This window comes from Bombus affinis, unplaced genomic scaffold, assembly GCF_024516045.1.
Source record: "Bombus affinis isolate iyBomAffi1 unplaced genomic scaffold, iyBomAffi1.2 ctg00000110.1, whole genome shotgun sequence".
Taxonomy (NCBI): domain Eukaryota; kingdom Metazoa; phylum Arthropoda; class Insecta; order Hymenoptera; family Apidae; genus Bombus; species Bombus affinis.
The window spans coordinates 310,248-330,000 of record NW_026108848.1 but is presented as its reverse complement, the minus strand read 5'-3'; the positions used below and the strand labels follow the sequence as shown (position 1 = coordinate 330,000).

The following is a 19,753-nucleotide window of genomic DNA, read 5'->3' as shown; positions in this document are numbered from 1 at the left end:
GAGGCCGGCCTGCCTGCCCCTCCAGTTGCGTCGATCCTCTTCCTGGCAGTCGCCCTGGCTGCGTTGCGCCTCCCATTTCTCGTAGGGCGTTCCTTCTCTTCTCCTCCTTCGCTTGGAGTACTTTCCTTGCAAACTGACAGAAGTGGGGGTATACGTCTTTTGTTACGTACTCCCGCTTTTCTTCCGGCCAGCGCAGATCGAGTTCTCCCAGTGCATTTCGGAATTCCTGCCTTTCTTCATCGAAGATTGGACAGTCTTCTAAGATGTGATGGGCGGTTTCTATTTCGCCGCATTCACATGTGTCCAATTCGCTGAGGTTGAATGACTTGAGCTTACCGTTGAAATCCCCGTGGCCGCTAATGAACTGTGTCGTGTAGTGGTCGGGTCTCATCCAGCGGTTCTCCAGTCTGTCCTTGACGCTAGCAAAGTAGTCGAAGGTCGTCCTGCCCTTTGGCGTTGTTTGCCAGCGCTCTTGCCACTTATCTAACGCCTCGCCGACAATGGATTTCTCGTCGGGCGCTTCGTCGCGCCTCCTCTTCTTATTGTGGAGTCTTGCCCTGATTTCGACTAGGAGGTCAATAGGAATGACTCCTGCGATAACCTGCAGTGCCTCGGTTGACGTGGTTCTATAGGCCTTGGTCACTCGGAGGAGTGCCATCCTCTGTGACCTTATCAGCTTGCTCCTCGCTTTCCCTTTCAATAGGTCGCTCCAGCCGGCTGCGGCGTATGTGGTTATCGGCTCGTACAGCCCTCTGTACAGAGTACGCATGGCCGCGTGTCCGAGTCCCCATTTCGCCTTGGCCACCCTCGCGAGGCTGTTGAAGAGTTTTTGACACTTACCTGTTATTGCCTCCACGTGCTTGTTGACTTTTAGCCCTCCTTCGAGGTGCACTCCGAGGTATTTGATTGCCTGCTCCATCCTTATATTCCTGCCGCTAATCTTAATAATCGGTGGCCTCTCCGCGTCCAGCTTGCCTTTGACGAGCAGCATCTCCGTTTTCTGTGCCGATAACGTTAGCTTCTTCCTGGTGCACCAGGTAGAGACTCGGGTAACTACCTCCTGTCCCTTTTCCTGGAGCTCGTTCCTCGTGTTGCCGGCAATTAGAATCACGATGTCGTCCGCGTACGCGATGGGTTCGCACCCTGTCGCGTTTCCCGCTAGCTCAGCCAGCAGGTCATCAAATACGAGATTCCAGAAACTTGGTCCCAGTACCGATCCCTGCGGGCATCCTTTCGTGACGGGCTTGCTCACTGCTTCGTTTTTCCCAGCAATCTGTACGGTTCTTTCGGAGAAGTAGCTCCTTGTTAACCGGTACAGGTTGTCGGGGCATTCTCTTCTTTTGAGCTCGTGCAGCACGTTCGGCCACCAGACGTTGTCGAAGGCTCCTGATATATCGAGTGCTATTGCGAGGACGTACCTCTTCTCGCTCATTTGCTCGATTTTCTCGCGGAGCTTGATGATCGCGTCCACCGTCGATCTTCCGGGGCGAAAGCCATATTGTCTGTCGGAGGAGAGCGCGTGGTCGTGGAAGATAGGTGCCATCCTGGTGGCCATTAGCCTTTCTAGCAGCTTGCCTATCATGGAGAGCAGACAGATTGGCCTGTAGGATTTCGGATTGCTTCTGTCCCGATCCGGTCCCTTGGGGATGGTGATAACATTTGCGACCTTCCACCGTTTGGGGAATATTCCCCAGGCGAGGCAGCCGTTCATGAGCCTTAGGAGCTCCTGGTGTATTCTTCCCCAGGCCCGTTGGATTATTTCGACCTCAATCAGGTCGGGGCCTGGGCACTTCCCCTTCCTCAGCCGTTTCACGGCGTCACTGAGTTCCTCGAAGCTGAATTCAGGGGTGTCTTCTACGTTGGGGGGGTTTGTCGAGTAGTAGATAGGGACATACATATATGCAATCTTTGGTAACGGGTACTTTCCCAGACTTTTTGTCCATACAGTAACCCGGGTCCCCTGGAACAATTGGGGTTGGGTAAACGCCCAACCATCGCGCAAGGCACACAGTGCCCTGCTTCCTGGATTAGCTAGGCCTGCAGGGGCTGTCGCTCGTCTCAGGTCGAACGGGGCCCTTTCTAAGCCCTACCGTCTACCGGGACGGTACCGGAGCAGTTGGGACGCTGCTCACACGCCGTAGACCATTCGGTGTAGGACGAACACCTTAACTCGGCCCTCTTGCCAGCATCTTGGCCATCAACCACTGCCACCACGAGTCCATACCCATTTTTGGCCGAGCAGAGGGGTCGCTACTCCCTCCGGGCTATAACTCGACCCGCCCGTGGTACCAGCCTAAGTCGCTGGTGGGACTATCGTGTGGATGTACGGCCACGTCACTACCGGCCCGGCGTCCTGCTAACCGAGCTCGGCAGACCCAGATGGGACTCACGTAAGCGGGGCTTACAGGGCGCCTACAAACCCTGAACTTTCCCCGACGGTCCCACCCTTGGCATCAGGATCGTGGGTGCGCTACTACCCAAGGCCCCTTGGAGAGAGTGAGGCTGCCTCTCTCCGCCGGCAACCTTCCTTGCGGTGTACATAGGGACTCACGTAACGGGACGCTGGTCCCGACGGTCCCCCTGGCTGCGGGAACGTGGGTTTGCCAGCCCCCATAGGCTCGCAAAGCGAGCCCTCCCTGCGGGAAGTAGATAGGGACAAGTAGTATTGAGCGGTTAGGGGCTCGACCGTTGGGCCGGCCACGCCATTCCTGGAGTATAGCACTCATACTGGCTTCGCTAGATGTTATTTATATCCTACTTTCTGACGTCCAATGCCCGGGGAACGGCGCGCATAGGTGGTCGGCGCGCGACTTGGAAAAACCCTGCCCTCTCCTTTCGGGTCAGTGGGCAAGTTGAACCTACCCTTTCGGGCGGCAGCTCGCTTAGCCGGCACCGCGCGATGCGCGCATCGCGCAGCACCGTTACCAGCGGGGGCCACGGGGAGGCGGAGCTGTCAGCGTATAGCTCGGTCCCAGCAGGTTGGCTTTGCAGCCGATTGTCCCTGCACCGTCACGGCACTCATTTGCATGAGCGTCGCCTGCACTGACGGTCGCAGGTCTTATCTCCGACTCGTGTTGGTTTTTGTCCTCTTATCCTTAGTTCTCTTCCTGTTCCCAGTGTTTTGTGTATTGTCCTGTCATGGGTCCTGTGTTTTCGTGCGTGTATCCCTTCTTCGCTGTTTTATCTTCTTCTTCTTCGTCTCCTTCCTGCTCCTCTACTATTGGGTGTCGCCGTCTTCATCTTCGGAGAGTCCCTCTTCGTTGGTTTCTTCCTCTTGTTCCCGTCGTTGTACGGGCACGCACCGGGCCAGTCTTGGACTATGCCTTAGAGGCCGGCCTGCCTGCCCCTCCAGTTGCGTCGATCCTCTTCCTGGCAGTCGCCCTGGCTGCGTTGCGCCTCCCATTTCTCGTAGGGCGTTCCTTCTCTTCTCCTCCTTCGCTTGGAGTACTTTCCTTGCAAACTGACAGAAGTGGGGGTATACGTCTTTTGTTACGTACTCCCGCTTTTCTTCCGGCCAGCGCAGATCGAGTTCTCCCAGTGCATTTCGGAATTCCTGCCTTTCTTCATCGAAGATTGGACAGTCTTCTAAGATGTGATGGGCGGTTTCTATTTCGCCGCATTCACATGTGTCCAATTCGCTGAGGTTGAATGACTTGAGCTTACCGTTGAAATCCCCGTGGCCGCTAATGAACTGTGTCGTGTAGTGGTCGGGTCTCACCCAGCGGTTCTCCAGTCTGTCCTTGATGCTAGCAAAGTAGTCGAAGGTCGTCCTGCCCTTTGGCGTTGTTTGCCAGCGCTCTTGCCACTTATCTAACGCCTCGCCGACAATGGATTTCTCGTCGGGCGCTTCGTCGCGCCTCCTCTTCTTATTGTGGAGTCTTGCCCTGATTTCGACTAGGAGGTCAATAGGAATGACTCCGGCGATAACCTGCAGTGCCTCGGTTGACGTGGTTCTATAGGCCTTGGTCACTCGGAGGAGTGCCATCCTCTGTGACCTTATCAGCTTGCTCCTCGCTTTCCCTTTCAGTAGGTCGCTCCAGCCGGCTGCGGCGTATGTGGTTATCGGCTCGTACAGCCCTCTGTACAGAGTACGCATGGCCGCGTGTCCGAGTCCCCATTTCGCCTTGGCCACCCTCGCGAGGCTGTTGAAGAGTTTTTGACACTTACCTGTTATTGCCTCCACGTGCTTGTTGACTTTTAGCCCTTCTTCGAGGTGCACTCCAAGGTATTTGATTGCCTGCTCCATCCTTATATTCCTGCCGCTAATCTTAATAATCGGTGGCCTCTCCGCGTCCAGCTTACCTTTGACGAGCAGCATCTCCGTTTTCTGTGCCGATAACGTTAGCTTCTTCCTGGTGCACCAGGTAGAGACTCGGGTAACTACCTCCTGTCCCTTTTCCTGGAGCTCGTTCCTCGTGTTGCCGGCAATTAGAATCACGATGTCGTCCGCGTACGCGATGGGTTCGCACCCCGTCGCGTTTTCCGCTAGCTCAGCCAGCAGGTCATCAAATACGAGATTCCAGAAACTTGGTCCCAGGACCGATCCCTGCGGGCATCCTTTCGTGACGGGCTTGCTCACTGCTTCGTTTTTCCCAGCAATCTGTACGGTTCTTTCGGAGAAGTAGCTCCTTGTTAACCGGTACAGGTTGTCGGGGCATTCTCTTCTTTTGAGCTCGTGCAGCACGTTCGGCCACCAGACGTTGTCGAAGGCTCCTGATATATCGAGTGCTATTGCGAGGACGTACCTCTTCTCGCTCATTTGCTCGATTTTCTCGCGGAGCTTGATGATCGCGTCCACCGTCGATCTTCCGGGGCGAAAGCCATATTGTCTGTCGGAGGAGAGCGCGTGGTCGTGGAAGATAGGTGCCATCCTGGTGGCCATTAGCCTTTCTAGCAGCTTGCCTATCATGGAGAGCAGACAGATTGGCCTGTAGGATTTCGGATTGCTTCTGTCCCGATCCGGTCCCTTGGGGATGGTGATAACATTTGCGACCTTCCACCGTTTGGGGAATATTCCCCAGGCGAGGCAGCCGTTCATGAGCCTTAGGAGCTCCTGGTGTATTCTTCCCCAGGCCCGTTGGATTATTTCGACCTCAATCAGGTCGGGGCCTGGGCACTTCCCCTTCCTCAGCCGTTTCACGGCGTCACTGAGTTCTTCGAAGCTGAATTCAGGGGTGTCTTCTACGTTGGGGGGGTTTGTCGAGTTCCGCCTTATTTCCTTCTGCTCCTCCGTTTCGGTGTCTTCCTCGTCGTCGGGTAGAAGTGCGGACAACATCGCTGCCGCGGTCGTTCGCCAGTTGGAGGTATATCCGAGCGGCGTCTTCAGCGTCGATGTTGTTTCCTCTCCTCTGAGTTTCCTTGCGACTGTTTTGTAAGCGATGCCCCAAGGTTCCCTGTTACCCTCTTTGGTGACGAAGTCCTGCCAGCTCTGGATTTTTGCTCTTGCCAGCATCCTCTTATACTCCTTTCGTGTTGACCTGTACCGCAGCTTCTCCTGCTCCCTCGTAGCGGGGTCCCTGGCCCCCTGATACCTTCTTCTCGCCTGGTAGGTGTTTCTCTTTGCTCTGGTGAGCTCGGGCGTCCACCAGGGTACTGACCTGTAGTACCATTTCTTCTTTGGGATGGCGGTGTCGCAGGCACCTATCAGGGTTGCCTGGAGTTGCCCGGCCATTCTTTCGACGTCCTCTGCCTGCTGGAGGGTTGTTTCTTTGAGTGCCTCCATTTTCTCTGTGAGGGCACTCTGAAATACCTCCCAGTTGGCTTTTCGCGTGTTATAGCGTCTTTCCTGAAGCTGCGGTGTGGTGCTTCTCGTCCCGAAGTCAAGGAGCGTCTCCAGTATCCGGTGGTCACTGGAGGTACCATCTTCGCGTATCCTCCAGCCCTTTACAAGGAGTATTGCCTCTGGGCTCGCCATCGTCACGTCTATGTTTGATCGCCCTCGAGTTGTTTCAAACGTGTGGGGTTGTCCTGGTTGATTCAGGACATGGAGACCGTACTGCGCTATGACTGCCTCTAGGGCCTCGCCTCTGTCGTCGGTGCTCCTGCTGCACCACAGCGGTGATTTTGCGTTCGCATCCAGGCCGATGATGATCCTCTTGCCTCTGAGACACCGTAGTACCTTCTCCAACTGTTGCACGCCGACCTCGATGTTTCCTGTCGGCGGAAAGTACAGGCTTGCCGCGTACACCTCTGTTTCCCCGTCGCTTATCTGCACGCAGGAACAGTGTGTTGTGCAGAGTTCGGCGACCTCGAGGGGCGTTAGGGTCTCTGATTTTATCCCTACGGCCGCCATTGGCGGGTTGTGCTTCGACCCTCTGCAGGCGATCGCGACTCCTGTGCCGAATCCGGGTATTTTCCCATCGACGCTGTATGGTTCTTGCATTAATATTATGTCATCCCCATCGGCGTCCATTTGCGTCCGGATCTCGTAAGGAGTTGTTTTGGATCGCTGCATGTTGTGCTGCAGGATCCTTATTTCCCTTTTCCTCCCAAGTCCTCTTCTGTCCCTGCGTTGCTCTTTATACATATTGCGTCCTTGCTATTATTGCTTCCAAGGCTTTCGTATACATTGGGCATTTCGCGTTGGAAGCTGCGTGATCGCCCTTCCTCCCTGCTCTCTTGCAGTTTACGCAGGTGGCGTGCCCATCCTTATCTTTGCACTCTTTAGTGCTGTGCCCACTTTCTGCACAGTGCGCGCAGATTTCATAGTTAACGCGGCAATATTTTGCCACGTGTCCGTATCCTTGACACTTGTAGCAGCGACTAATTGCTATGTAATCTTTAACTTTGCAGGCATTCCATGAGAGGAAGATCTTACCTTTCAATAGTTTCTCCCTTACCTGGGGGGGCACTTCGATGACCCAGTTCGTCTCCTCTTGATCCTTTCTGCCGGTCCTGAAGCAGAACTTGATGGCTGCAACGTCGTCCTCATTTAGTCTTTCTTGGTTCTGCTTCCTCATGCAGGCCAGGATCTCCTTCTCTGGAATGTCCCTCGGGACGTCGTAGATGATCATCCTGGGGGGTCTCCGCTGCGGCGTGCTAGCTTTTAGTCCAGCCTCCTTTAGTTTCGAGTTCTCGGTGAACTCTTTTAGGCTCTCCGGCTTCGTCGTCTCAACGGCTAGGCCGTTTCCCTTTATTTTCCGGACGGCCGTAACTTGGATTCCTCTCTTGCGGGGATTCACTAGGGTGAACACCGCGTCAAGTGCTTCTTCGCTCGTTTGAATCTCGCCACCTTCTCTTTCCGGTCGAATTATGACCACATTTTTGGGCGGCTTGACCGCCGTCTGCTCGACCTTGTTGCTCGTTATCTTTACTTTTTCGGCGTATGTCGGCTCCCTCTGTTCCTGCTGCGTCGTTCTCAAGACGGCTGTTTCTAGCCGCCTGGTTGCTTTGTTGACGGCGTTCATTATCGCCGTTTCCTTATTCTTCTCATCTCCGGCACTCTGCTCTAGCCTGCCTGTCAGGTACCTATTATGGAGCAGTAGCTCGTCAACAATGCCCCTCATTTCTTTGAAGTGCCGTAGGATTACTGCGGCGTGTTCCTTGTTTATTTTCCTGGCCGAGTCTAAGCAGAACGCCGTGACCTTCCTCTCTATGTCACTGGCCTGTGCCTTTATATCGGGCACTTGCCGCTTATCCTCCCCCGCCAATCTCTCCTCATCTCTGGGGGGGTTGTTTCTCCCCAGGCTTGCTCTCATCGTCTTCTCTGGTATCCTCGGGCTTGGAGTGGCCTCGTTCTTTTCCATCGGTTTCCTCAGGGGTTGGAGGACCACTCTGGCCTCTGCGCCTGGCGACGAGTGCCCTAGCGTCGGCATCACCGGCTCCTTGCCGCTTCTTGCGGCTGCCGCTGCGGCTGTTCGCTTCCCGGTGGCTATGTCCAGCGGCGTATTGAATCCCCCTCGCGGACTTTCAGTTGGCGCTTTGTTCCCGCGAGCACTCCCGCGCTGAGTCCGGCGGCGTGCTCTTCACAGTTCAAAACCCCTGGGTTTGAATTTGAATTTGCCGCCTAGCAGCGTGCTCTTGGTTCCCAAGATGCCCGGGCGGCGGCGCTTCGGTCGCTCGACCCAAGATGGCTGCCGCGCGTCCGCTAACCTATCCACCCGCACGTGGCACTTTGTTTTGCTTTTCTCGCGCTTATTGCGGCAATTTCCACTAAACTTTCGGTGTGCACTATGTTTTTAGCGCTCGCACTATCTATTATTTTAGTTTTCGTGCCCGAGAACTTCGATTTTCGCGTTTTTGTCCGCCACGTGGCCTAACCTCACTTCGCGCACGCGGCACTTTCTTTTGTTTTTCCGCGCTTATTGCGGCAATTTTCACTAAACTTTCGGTGTGCACTATGTTTTTTAGCACTCGCACTTCCTATTATTTTAGTTTTCGTGCCCGAGATCTTCGATTTTCGCGTTTTTGTCCGCCACGTGGCCTAACCTCGCTTCGCACACGCGGCACTTTCTTTTGCTTTTTTTCGCGCTTATTGCGGAAATCTCCACTAATATATTTGCATGCACTTTATTTTAAGCACTAACTCTGCCTATTAAATTATTTTTCGCTCCCGAGATCTTTGATTTTTCGGTTTTTCCTATCCGTCGCGTCAGCTAACCTCACTTTTCGCACGTGGCGATTTACATTAGCTTTTTTTCGCTCTGAATTCGGCGATCTCCACGATTCTTTTTAACTACACGATTTCCTCGGCACTCCCACTTTGCTTTAAATTAATTTTTACGCCCGAACTTTTTAATTTGCCCGGTTTTTTCGTTTATAGACTGCGGAGCGACGTGCACGCGTCCGTCCCACTTGCCGCCATCTTGGAAACTCAGTAGATAGGGACATACATATATGCAATTTTTGGTAACGGGTACTTTCCCAGACTTTTTGTCCATACAGTAACCCGGGTCCCCTGGACCAATTGGGGTTGGGTAAACGCCCAACCATCGCGCAAGGCACACAGTGCCCTGCTTCCTGGATTAGCTAGGCCTGCAGGGGCTGTCGCTCGTCTCAGGTCGAACGGGGCCCTTTCTAAGCCCTACCGTCTACCGGGACGGTACCGGAGCAGTTGGGACGCTGCTCACACGCCGTAGACCATTCGGTGTAGGACGAACACCTTAACTCGGCCCTCTTGCCAGCATCTTGGCCATCAACCACTGCCACCACGAGTCCATACCCATTTTTGGCCGAGCAGAGGGGTCGCTACTCCCTCCGGGCTATAACTCGACCCGCCCGTGGTACCAGCCTAAGTCGCTGGTGGGACTATCGTGTGGATGTACGGCCACGTCACTACCGGCCCGGCGTCCTGCTAACCGAGCTCGGCAGACCCAGATGGGACTCACGTAAGCGGGGCTTACAGGGCGCCTACAAACCCTGAACTTTCCCCGACGGTCCCACCCTTGGCATCAGGATCGTGGGTGCGCTACTACCCAAGGCCCCTTGGAGAGAGTGAGGCTGCCTCTCTCCGCCGGCAACCTTCCTTGCGGTGTACATAGGGACTCACGTAACGGGACGCTTGTCCCGACGGTCCCCCTGGCTGCGGGAACGTGGGTTTGCCAGCCCCCATAGGCTCGCAAAGCGAGCCCTCCCTGCGGGAAGTAGATAGGGACATACATACATACATATATGCAATTTTTGGTAACGGGTACTTTCCCAGACTTTTTGTCCATACAGTAACCCGGGTCCCCTGGACCAATTGGGGTTGGGTAAACGCCCAACCATCGCGCAAGGCACACAGTGCCCTGCTTCCTGGATTAGCTAGGCCTGCAGGGGCTGTCGCTCGTCTCAGGTCGAACGGGGCCCTTTCTAAGCCCTACCGTCTACCGGGACGGTACCGGAGCAGTTGGGACGCTGCTCACACGCCGTAGACCATTCGGTGTAGGACGAACACCTTAACTCGGCCCTCTTGCCAGCATCTTGGCCATCAACCACTGCCACCACGAGTCCATACCCATTTTTGGCCGAGCAGAGGGGTCGCTACTCCCTCCGGGCTATAACTCGACCCGCCCGTGGTACCAGCCTAAGTCGCTGGTGGGACTATCGTGTGGATGTACGGCCACGTCACTACCGGCCCGGCGTCCTGCTAACCGAGCTCGGCAGACCCAGATGGGACTCACGTAAGCGGGGCTTACAGGGCGCCTACAAACCCTGAACTTTCCCCGACGGTCCCACCCTTGGCATCAGGATCGTGGGTGCGCTACTACCCAAGGCCCCTTGGAGAGAGTGAGGCTGCCTCTCTCCGCCGGCAACCTTCCTTGCGGTGTACATAGGGACTCACGTAACGGGACGCTTGTCCCGACGGTCCCCCTGGCTGCGGGAACGTGGGTTTGCCAGCCCCCATAGGCTCGCAAAGCGAGCCCTCCCTGCGGGAAGTAGATAGGGACAGAGGGAATCTCGTTAATCCATTCATGCGCGTCACTAATTAGATGACGAGGCATTTGGCTACCTTAAGAGAGTCATAGTTACTCCCGCCGTTTACCCGCGCTTTTTTGAATTTCTTCACGTTGACATTCAGAGCACTGGGCAGAAATCACATTGCGTCAACACCCTTGGGGGCCATCGCAATGCTTTGTTTTAATTAGACAGTCGGATTCCCCTAGTCCGTGCCAGTTCTGAGCTGAGCGTTGAATGGCGGCCGAAGAGAACGACCGCGACGGTAAAACCGCCACGGAAGCCTCGCAGCAAGGAAGATCCGCGGGAGGCCAAGGCACGGGACCGAGCTCGGATCCGGGGTGCGCGACGATATCCCCCCCGAGAGAGAGATACGCCGCGTCCCGTTCAGCTCGCCCAGGCCCGGCACGTCAGCCAAACCCGCTTCCCGACCAAGCCCGACACGCCCCGCTCCTCAGAGCCAATCCTTATTCCGAAGTTACGGATCCAATTTGCCGACTTCCCTTACCTACATTAATCTATCGACTAGAGGCTCTTTACCTTGGAGACCTGCTGCGGATATGGGTACGAACCGGCGCGACACCTCCACGTGGCCCTCTCCTGGATTTTCAAGGTCCGAGGGGAAGATCCGGACACCGCCGCAACTGCGGTGCTCTTCGCGTTCCAAACCCTATCTCCCTGCTAGAGGTTTCCAGGGAACTCGAACGCTTATACAGAAAAGAAAACTCTTCCCGGATCTCCCGACGGCGTCTCCAGGTCATTTTGGGTTACCCCGACGAACACTCTTACGAGGGCCCGAATGGTATGCGGTTCCGCTGCCGGGTTCCGGAATAGGAACCGGATTCCCTTTCGCCCAATGGGTGTGTTTCTTTCGCTCAATTTTTATTTGTTTGTTGCAATTTGTATGATCTTAGGACACCTCATCTGCATAGGATTTCTCTTAGGGCTTAGGATCGACTGACTCGTGTGCAACGGCTGTTCACACGAAACCCTTCTCCACGTCAGTCCTCCAGGGCCTCGCTGGAGTATTTGCTACTACCACCAAGATCTGCACCGACGGCGGCTCCAGGCAGGCTCACGCCCAGACCCTTCTGCGCACACCGCCGCGACCCTCCTACTCGTCAGAGCTTCATGAAGGACGGTCCCGAACCCACGAGGGGAAAACGAGACTCGCGTGCCTTCCCACTTGCCACTGACGGCGGAGTATAGGCGCGACGCTTCAGCGCCATCCATTTTCAGGGCTAGTTGCTTCGGCAGGTGAGTTGTTACACACTCCTTAGCGGATTCCGACTTCCATGGCCACCGTCCTGCTGTCTTAAGCAACCAACGCCTTTCATGGTATCCCATAAGCGTCGACTTAGGCGCCTTAACTCCACGTTTGGTTCATCCCACAGCGCCAGTTCTGCTTACCAAAATTGGCCCACTTGGCACTCTGATCCAATATCTCGTGGCTTCATGATCCAAGCAAGCCAGAGATCTCACCCATTTAAAGTTTGAGAATAGGTTGAGGTCGTTTCGGCCCCAAGGCCTCTAATCATTCGCTTTACCAGATGAGACTCGCACGCGTTCGATGAGAACGGTCGAGTGCCAGCTATCCTGAGGGAAACTTCGGAGGGAACCAGCTACTAGATGGTTCGATTAGTCTTTCGCCCCTATACCCAGTTCCGACGATCGATTTGCACGTCAGAATCGCTACGGACCTCCATCAGGGTTTCCCCTGACTTCGTCCTGACCAGGCATAGTTCACCATCTTTCGGGTCCCAACGTGTACGCTCTAGGTGCGCCTCTCCTCGCAATGAGAACGAGACGCCCCGGGAGTGCGAGGCCGCATAGTTGCGCGGCCCATCCTCCCTCCATCGACGCGAACGCCGATTTTCACTTTCATTTCGCCTTTAGGTTTTAATGTCCCAATGACTCGCGCACATGTTAGACTCCTTGGTCCGTGTTTCAAGACGGGTCCTGAGAGTACCCAAAGCAATAGCGTCGCCGACCGGTAATTCGAGATTTGGCCAGTCCAAGATATCCGCGCTGCTAACAGCTGCCAATACCCGAGCACGGGACGTAAGCCCGAGACTGCGGAGTAAGGGCGAAGCTTGCGGCGGTCCAGACGCACACACACATATTCGAGAAAATGGATTGGTTGCGGCCCGATACCGTGCGTGTACCGTCGTGCAGTCGGCCGGGCGACCGAGGGTCTGCCGCGTACGCCGAAGCGACGCGACAGGCGCCCACTCGGGCCGTAGACCGACACACAACGGGTCGCGACGTTCTACTAGGGGAGAAGTGCACGACTACGACACCGGCGCGTTCGACACCGAAGGTGGCGTGCCCTCGCTAATGGAACCACGAAGGCCCACCCGGAGCATCGCTCACCAACGGGAACCGGCGCCGTCGACGATGAATCTCCCCATTCGATCTTTTGGGTTTCTCAGGTTTACCCCTGAACGGTTTCACGTACTCTTGAACTCTCTCTTCAAAGTTCTTTTCAACTTTCCCTCACGGTACTTGTTCGCTATCGGTCTCGTGGTTGTATTTAGCCTTAGATGGAGTTTACCACCAACTTAGGGCTGCACTCTCAAGCAACCCGACTCTAAGGAGAGATCCTCCCGAAACGCGTTCCGGTCGCTACGGGCCTGGCACCCTCTGTGGGTACATGGCCCCATTCAAGATGGACTTGGACGCGGTTCGACGTCACGGGATAAACGGATCCTCCCGAACACTACATTTCCCAACGGCGGAACCGCGGGATTCAGTGCTGGGCTAATTCCTGTTCGCTCGCCGCTACTAAGGAAATCCTTGTTAGTTTCTTTTCCTCCGCTTAGTAATATGCTTAAATTCAGCGGGTAATCTCGCCTACTCTGAGGTCGCTTCAACGTCACGACACGAGACAAAAATGTGATTTTTTTATTCAAAGAAAAAAAAAACACGTTCGTGCCGTGTATGCGCGAACACTTCGAACAAAGCTATGAAACTCCAGTACGAGAGAAGGTGGTATCTTTTTTATCTCTATATGCGAAAATCGCCTCAAAGAGAAAAAAAAATAAAAATTCGAATAGAACGAGAACACTCTTTCCTTCCAGAGAAGCGTTTTAAGCATCGCGCCAAAGTGCCCTTTTCTTCGTACGTCGTATCATGTTCGAGCTAAGACTCACGCCAGACATCCTAAAACGATCGTCGGTGATTTTTAACGCCCGTCCTCAGTCTCTTACAGCCGTTTCTCTACTCTCGACAAATTCCAGCGGTTCCTTGTTTTCTGCCGGCACAGAGATCGAAACGGCAAAGTTTCTTTGCTCTGTACCGACGACGACGAAAACGCACGGGAACGCACGCAAGTGGAAAAGCGAGCGAGACGTTCACTGTGGTGTGTTCGGGGACTGGACGACCGTCGACGTTAGGATGCGCGGTCCAGCGATAGACGCCGAAAAGGCATGGGATGACCAACACTCTCTGTTTTTCGAGTACTTGTAGCGCCGAATTGCCTTAAAAAAAAATCACACGCGCGCACGACTATCACGTCGTACGCGCGTGTATACCTCGTCTTTAATTAAATCAAAGTTTCACTCCAGCCTCGCCAAAGGGGATCGTCTTCTTCCTCGTCTACGATCTCTTCTCCTGTACGTGTCCAGAGATTCTCTCTGGCATGACGACGACGACCATCCAACGACTTTGTAACGGACTCTCGTGCGCATCTTCGTCAGGTACGGAAACGTTGCGCAACACCTCGAGCTTGGTAAAACACCCGTAGCCGATCATAGACACGCGCTAGTTCGCACACGATTTCTACGATTTCCGACGAACGTGGCTTTGGGCCAGGGCCGGCGGGCAGAGAGATACGCGAACGACGGGGAAAATTCGTCCCGATACAAGTAACGCGTACTCTCCGATCTCCGCGCAACGCCTGGGGATCATCTCCCTAAGTCATCAGCGCTCGAAGAAATCACGTGTGCGTTCCCGGATCTACGGCTCTCTTTCGGGGATAAATTACAAGCACAGAGTATGTTAAACGCAACGACGACCCATCGATGCGACGGTCCTCGTCGTTGTCAGTCGCTCGCGCAGAGTATATCTCTACGCACGAAGAGACGGAGTGGGCATTAGATCCCTGGGGCTATTCGAGTAAAACGTCTTAAGAAAAGACGGTTGTACGGCAAAATTCCGCACCGTTACCAAGTTTACTTTTATCTGAGGCTGTTCTCCTTCTCTCCTCTCTCGACCGAGTTCCCATATTTGCTTTCTCTCAGTCTCGCCAAAATAATATTCATTTAAGACGACGTCGGGGGCGCGGACATCGTGCTCATCGAAAACCTGCAAACGTATGCAAATCTGCTGATATGAAAAAAAAATCGGTCACGAGGACAACACTACGTATATATATATATATATATATATATATATATATATATAATATATTCGATAACCGACACGAAGCGGTGCATAAGCGGGCGGTCGTACGAAAGGACGACTCACGACGCCGCTAGCACTCACGCAGGTCCGTGACGGTTCTCTCCGCTCTTATTCGTATCCTTCTTCGTGCGCTTCCTCCGACTCTGAAACGTTCTACGTATCGTAAGAACGACGGCGGGTTGTCGAAGGCACCAAGGGACAGAGAGAGACAGAGGTAGAGTTTCGTAGTGTCTCCCGTGAACACGATAGTTTATATATCGAGCATGCGTACGAATTGCACGGCCTCGACACGACCGCGACGAACGCCGACGAGCGTCCAACAATCGCTCGTACGTCGCGTACGTTCTCTCGCGTCCGCTCTTGTTCGTATCCTTCTTCGTGCGCTTCCTCCGACTCTGAAACGTTCTACGTATCGTAAGAACGACGGCGGGTTGTCGAAGGCACCAAGGGACAGAGAGAGACAGATAGAGAGGAACGACACGCAACGCAAGCAGTCTTAGGTTTACGTGAGCAACCCTCAGCCAGGCGTGGTCCAGGAATTGTATCCGTGGACCGCAATGTGCGTTCGAAATGTCGATGTTCATGTGTCCTGCAGTTCACACGTTGACGCGCAATTAGCTGCGTTCTTCATCGACCCACGAGCCAAGTGATCCACCGTTCAGGGTAATCTTTTCATATATTTTTTAAAACTCTTGTACTCCATGTACTCTTAATACTCGGTTCGAGCGAAGCCGAGATCCGACACGACCGACCAACGGGAATCGGACGCGCAGAAGTCGCCGGAAGATCGACGACACGAAAACGTTCGAAAATGAAATCCGACGAACGCGCGAAGATACGCGCGTCCGCCGGCCGGGCGAAAAGTACATTATGATATATAACAACCATCGAGATCGAAGCTCCGTTCGTCAGGAAACGACGGGGATATAACACCCGATTCTGAATCCTCTGTGCAGCACACGATCTCGCGAAGAAATACGCACGGTGGCTAGCCCATATATATATATATGTGTGTGTGTGTATATATAATACGATATGCATTCCTCTCGTCCAATTATTCAAGAAAAAGAGCGTGCGCCTCCATCGTTCGGGTGATGTAAAGATTCGATGGGACTCGCGCGACCCTCGGCCTCGAGCGGTCTTTCCTCCCAATATCCAGAAGCCGAGCTTTGAAAAAACTCTAGCGACGGCACGGGTGTCCGACTCACGACATCGAGGCTTCGAAGTCGGCGATCTCCTCCGAACGGATGGCGATCGCGACGACTCAAAGCGTGAAAAATCGACGAAAGAGAACACATCTCCGTTCAGGTGATTGTTTTTTTAAAAAATAAAAAAATTCGATGGGACTCGCATCCATCTACCTCGCGCGGTCTTTCTTCCCAATATCCAGAAGCCGAGCTTTGAAAAAACTTCAGCGACGGCACGGGTGTCCGACTCACGACAACGAGGATAGACAGCCTGCGGTCCCCTCTGAACGGGTTATATGCGACGAACTAGACGAAACTTTAGTCGTTCAGGTGGTATAAAAAAAAAAAAAATTCGATGGGACGCACGCGCAGCCGTCGTCCTCGAGCGGTCTTTCTTCCCAATATCCAGAAGCCGAGCTTTGAAAAAACTCTAGCGACGGCACGGGTGTCCGACTCACGACATCGAGGGTAGACAGCCTGCGGTCCCCTCTGAACCAACTTCGGCTAGACTAGTTACGAATCGTTGCTACGCATCGTCATCATAGTCATCGTCATCATCATCATTATCATTATCATAGCGGGCCAACATCCACGCAATGCGTTTTCGTTCTAGGTTACCCGATCCACGAGTATGTTACAAGTGGTTTCGTTATTTCGAACAAAACGACATACGAAGAACACACGCCCTATGGGTAGGAAGCACGTTTCGAGAACGACCGAGAGCGGTGAAAGAGACGAGAGGTCGACGCGCATAAGGTATCCATGGATCTTCGAAGAGAACCTTCGAAGATATGTCGGTATCCTTTCTACATGCGCGACTCGCTACTCGTACTTTCGCTCTCGTCGACTCGTTTTAGTCGCTTCGTTCGATCCCAAAGAGGAGTCTTCGATGTCCCGTTGCTAGGAGGAGAGCAAACGCAACACAGACCACGAAACATAGAAGAGAATAGGCGAGCATGATCTCTCCGACACGAGGCACTTTAGAGATTTTGTTATTCGTTTGTACGGTCTCCACGACGCAAAAAAAAAAAATACGAGATCGTGGCGGCGGGTCTTTCTGTATACGGCCTCACGCAAGCGCCTCGATCTCATTTCTCTTTACGGGTGGTTTCCATTCGTAATTTTTCGTTCGATATTCGTGTCAAAGTTTAATTTTCGAAAGCTCAAGTTCCCATTTATAGTTTTATTATAAAATCATAATATTCGCAGACGGCGGGTCTTTCTGTGTACGACCTCACGCAGGCGCCTCGAATTCGTATATATTTTGTTATTCGCAGGCGGCGGGTCTTTCTGTGTACGACCTCACGCAGGCGCCTCGAATTCGTTTATGTATGTATATATATATATATATATATATATATATATATGTATGTATCTCTTCATCCCGATGATCGAGAGAGAGTGCCACCTTCTCTTCATATAGTTTCGTAGCTGAAGGGTCGTCTCCTCCTTATGTCTTTTCATCATTTTGCCAACGGAGTAAGCCACGCTCCGGGCGAATTTAACTGTTCTTTGTTAAAGTATATAGCTTGTTGATACGTCGTATATACTTTGGTTCGTCGATATAGGAGGAGTACGGCTCCTTACCGACTTATACAGTTTCGTATTTTTCAAGTGTTCAAGTCAAATTCTTTAAGTTTTTGTGTTATATCGTTAATGATCCTTCCGCAGGTTCACCTACGGAAACCTTGTTACGACTTTTACTTCCTCTAAATGATCAAGTTTGGTCATCTTCCCGGTAACATCGGCAATGCTTATCACATTGGCCGCGCACCAGTCCGAAGACCTCACTAAATCATTCAATCGGTAGTAGCGACGGGCGGTGTGTACAAAGGGCAGGGACGTAATCAACGCGAGCTTATGACTCGCGCTTACTGGGAATTCCTCGTTCATGGGGAATAATTGCAAGCCCCAATCCCTAGCACGAAGGAGGTTCAGCGGGTTACCCGGGCCTTTCGGCCAGGGAAAACACGCTGATTCCTTCAGTGTAGCACGCGTGCGGCCCAGAACATCTAAGGGCATCACAGACCTGTTATTGCTCAATCTCGTGCGGCTAGAAGCCGCCTGTTCCTCTAAGAAGATTTGTTTGTACGTTGGTAGTAAAAACCCACCGACCGAAGCCGGGGGCCTTCGAGATACCATAAGTTACGTCTATTTAGCAGGCTAGAGTCTCGTTCGTTATCGGAATTAACCAGACAAATCGCTCCACCAACTAAGAACGGCCATGCACCACCACCCACCGAATCAAGAAAGAGCTATCAATCTGTCAATCCTTCCGGTGTCCGGGCCTGGTGAGGTTTCCCGTGTTGAGTCAAATTAAGCCGCAGGCTCCACTCCTGGTGGTGCCCTTCCGTCAATTCCTTTAAGTTTCAGCTTTGCAACCATACTTCCCCCGGAACCCAAAAGCTTTGGTTTCCCGGAAGCTGCCCGCCGAGTCATCGGAGGAACTTCGGCGGATCGCTGGCTGGCATCGTTTATGGTTAGAACTAGGGCGGTATCTGATCGCCTTCGAACCTCTAACTTTCGTTCTTGATTAATGAAAACATTTTTGGCAAATGCTTTCGCTTCTGTCCGTCTTGCGACGATCCAAGAATTTCACCTCTAACGTCGCAATACGAATGCCCCCATCTGTCCCTATTAATCATTACCTCGGGGCTCCGAAAACCAACAAAATAGAACCGAGGTCCTATTCCATTATTCCATGCACACAGTATTCAGGCGAAGGTAGCCTGCTTTAAGCACTCTAATTTGTTCAAAGTAAACGTATCGGCCCACCTCGACACTCAGTGAAGAGCACCGCGATGGGATATTAGTTGGACCGCCCGCGAGGAGCTAAGCCCACCGATAGGACGTACCACATAATGCCAGTTAAACACCGCGAGCGGTGAACCGACACTGTGACACACAGATTCAACTACGAGCTTTTTAACCGCAACAACTTTAATATACGCTATTGGAGCTGGAATTACCGCGGCTGCTGGCACCAGACTTGCCCTCCAATTGGTCCTCGTTAAAGGATTTAAAGTGTACTCATTCCGATTACGGGGCCTCGGATGAGTCCCGTATCGTTATTTTTCGTCACTACCTCCCCGTGCCGGGAGTGGGTAATTTGCGCGCCTGCTGCCTTCCTTGGATGTGGTAGCTGTTTCTCAGGCTCCCTCTCCGGAATCGAACCCTGATTCCCCGTTACCCGTTACAACCATGGTAGGCGCAGAACCTACCATCGACAGTTGATAAGGCAGACATTTGAAAGATGCGTCGCCGGTGCTAGATGACCATGCGATCAGCACAAAGTTATTCAGAGTCACCAAAACAAACGATGGACGGACAGACGAGCCATCCGCCACCGATTGGTTTTGATCTAATAAAAGCATTCCTACCATCTCTGGTCGGAATCTGTTTGCATGTATTAGCTCTAGAATTACCACAGTTATCCAAGTAAATGTAGGTATGATCTAAGAAACCATAACTGATTTAATGAGCCATTCGCGGTTTCACCTTAATGCGGCATGTACTGAGACATGCATGGCTTAATCTTTGAGACAAGCATATGACTACTGGCAGGATCAACCAGGGATCTTATAATATATTCCCAAAAACCAGCATTTTCGTTTAAAAGTTCTCTCTGTGTCGTAGGTGGGACGTAAGCACCGTACGACGAGACTTTTCATTTTATATATATATGTAATATGACTTAGAGAGCAACGTTCCATGGTTCAGTAACAACGTCACTCAGCCACTTTAATTCTCCTCCTCTCTCACCATCATATATCGATACAAAGATTCAT

At 53.0% G+C, this 19,753-nt stretch overlaps 1 long non-coding RNA gene, 2 other non-coding genes and 1 pseudogene across 3 annotated transcripts; all 4 read right to left on the bottom strand.

The window, feature by feature from the left end:
• Window positions 1-10,332: 10,332 nt before the first annotated feature.
• LOC126927436 (large subunit ribosomal RNA) lies at window positions 10,333-13,241 on the bottom strand (annotated as a pseudogene).
• Window positions 13,242-15,289: 2,048 nt separating this feature from the next.
• Window positions 15,290-15,444, bottom strand: LOC126927440 (5.8S ribosomal RNA). The gene has a single exon (XR_007715486.1). It is a non-coding gene; the product is annotated as a 5.8S ribosomal RNA (ribosomal RNA).
• A 1,220-nt stretch (window positions 15,445-16,664) lies between these two features.
• LOC126927418 (uncharacterized) lies at window positions 16,665-17,309 on the bottom strand. The gene is made up of 2 exons (XR_007715465.1): window positions 17,267-17,309; window positions 16,665-17,198 (listed from the first exon to the last, which is right to left on the bottom strand). It is a non-coding gene; the product is annotated as an uncharacterized LOC126927418 (long non-coding RNA).
• A 310-nt stretch (window positions 17,310-17,619) lies between these two features.
• On the bottom strand, window positions 17,620-19,542 carry LOC126927430 (small subunit ribosomal RNA). The gene has a single exon (XR_007715480.1). It is a non-coding gene; the product is annotated as a small subunit ribosomal RNA (ribosomal RNA).
• Between the last annotated feature and the right edge of the window lie 211 nt (window positions 19,543-19,753).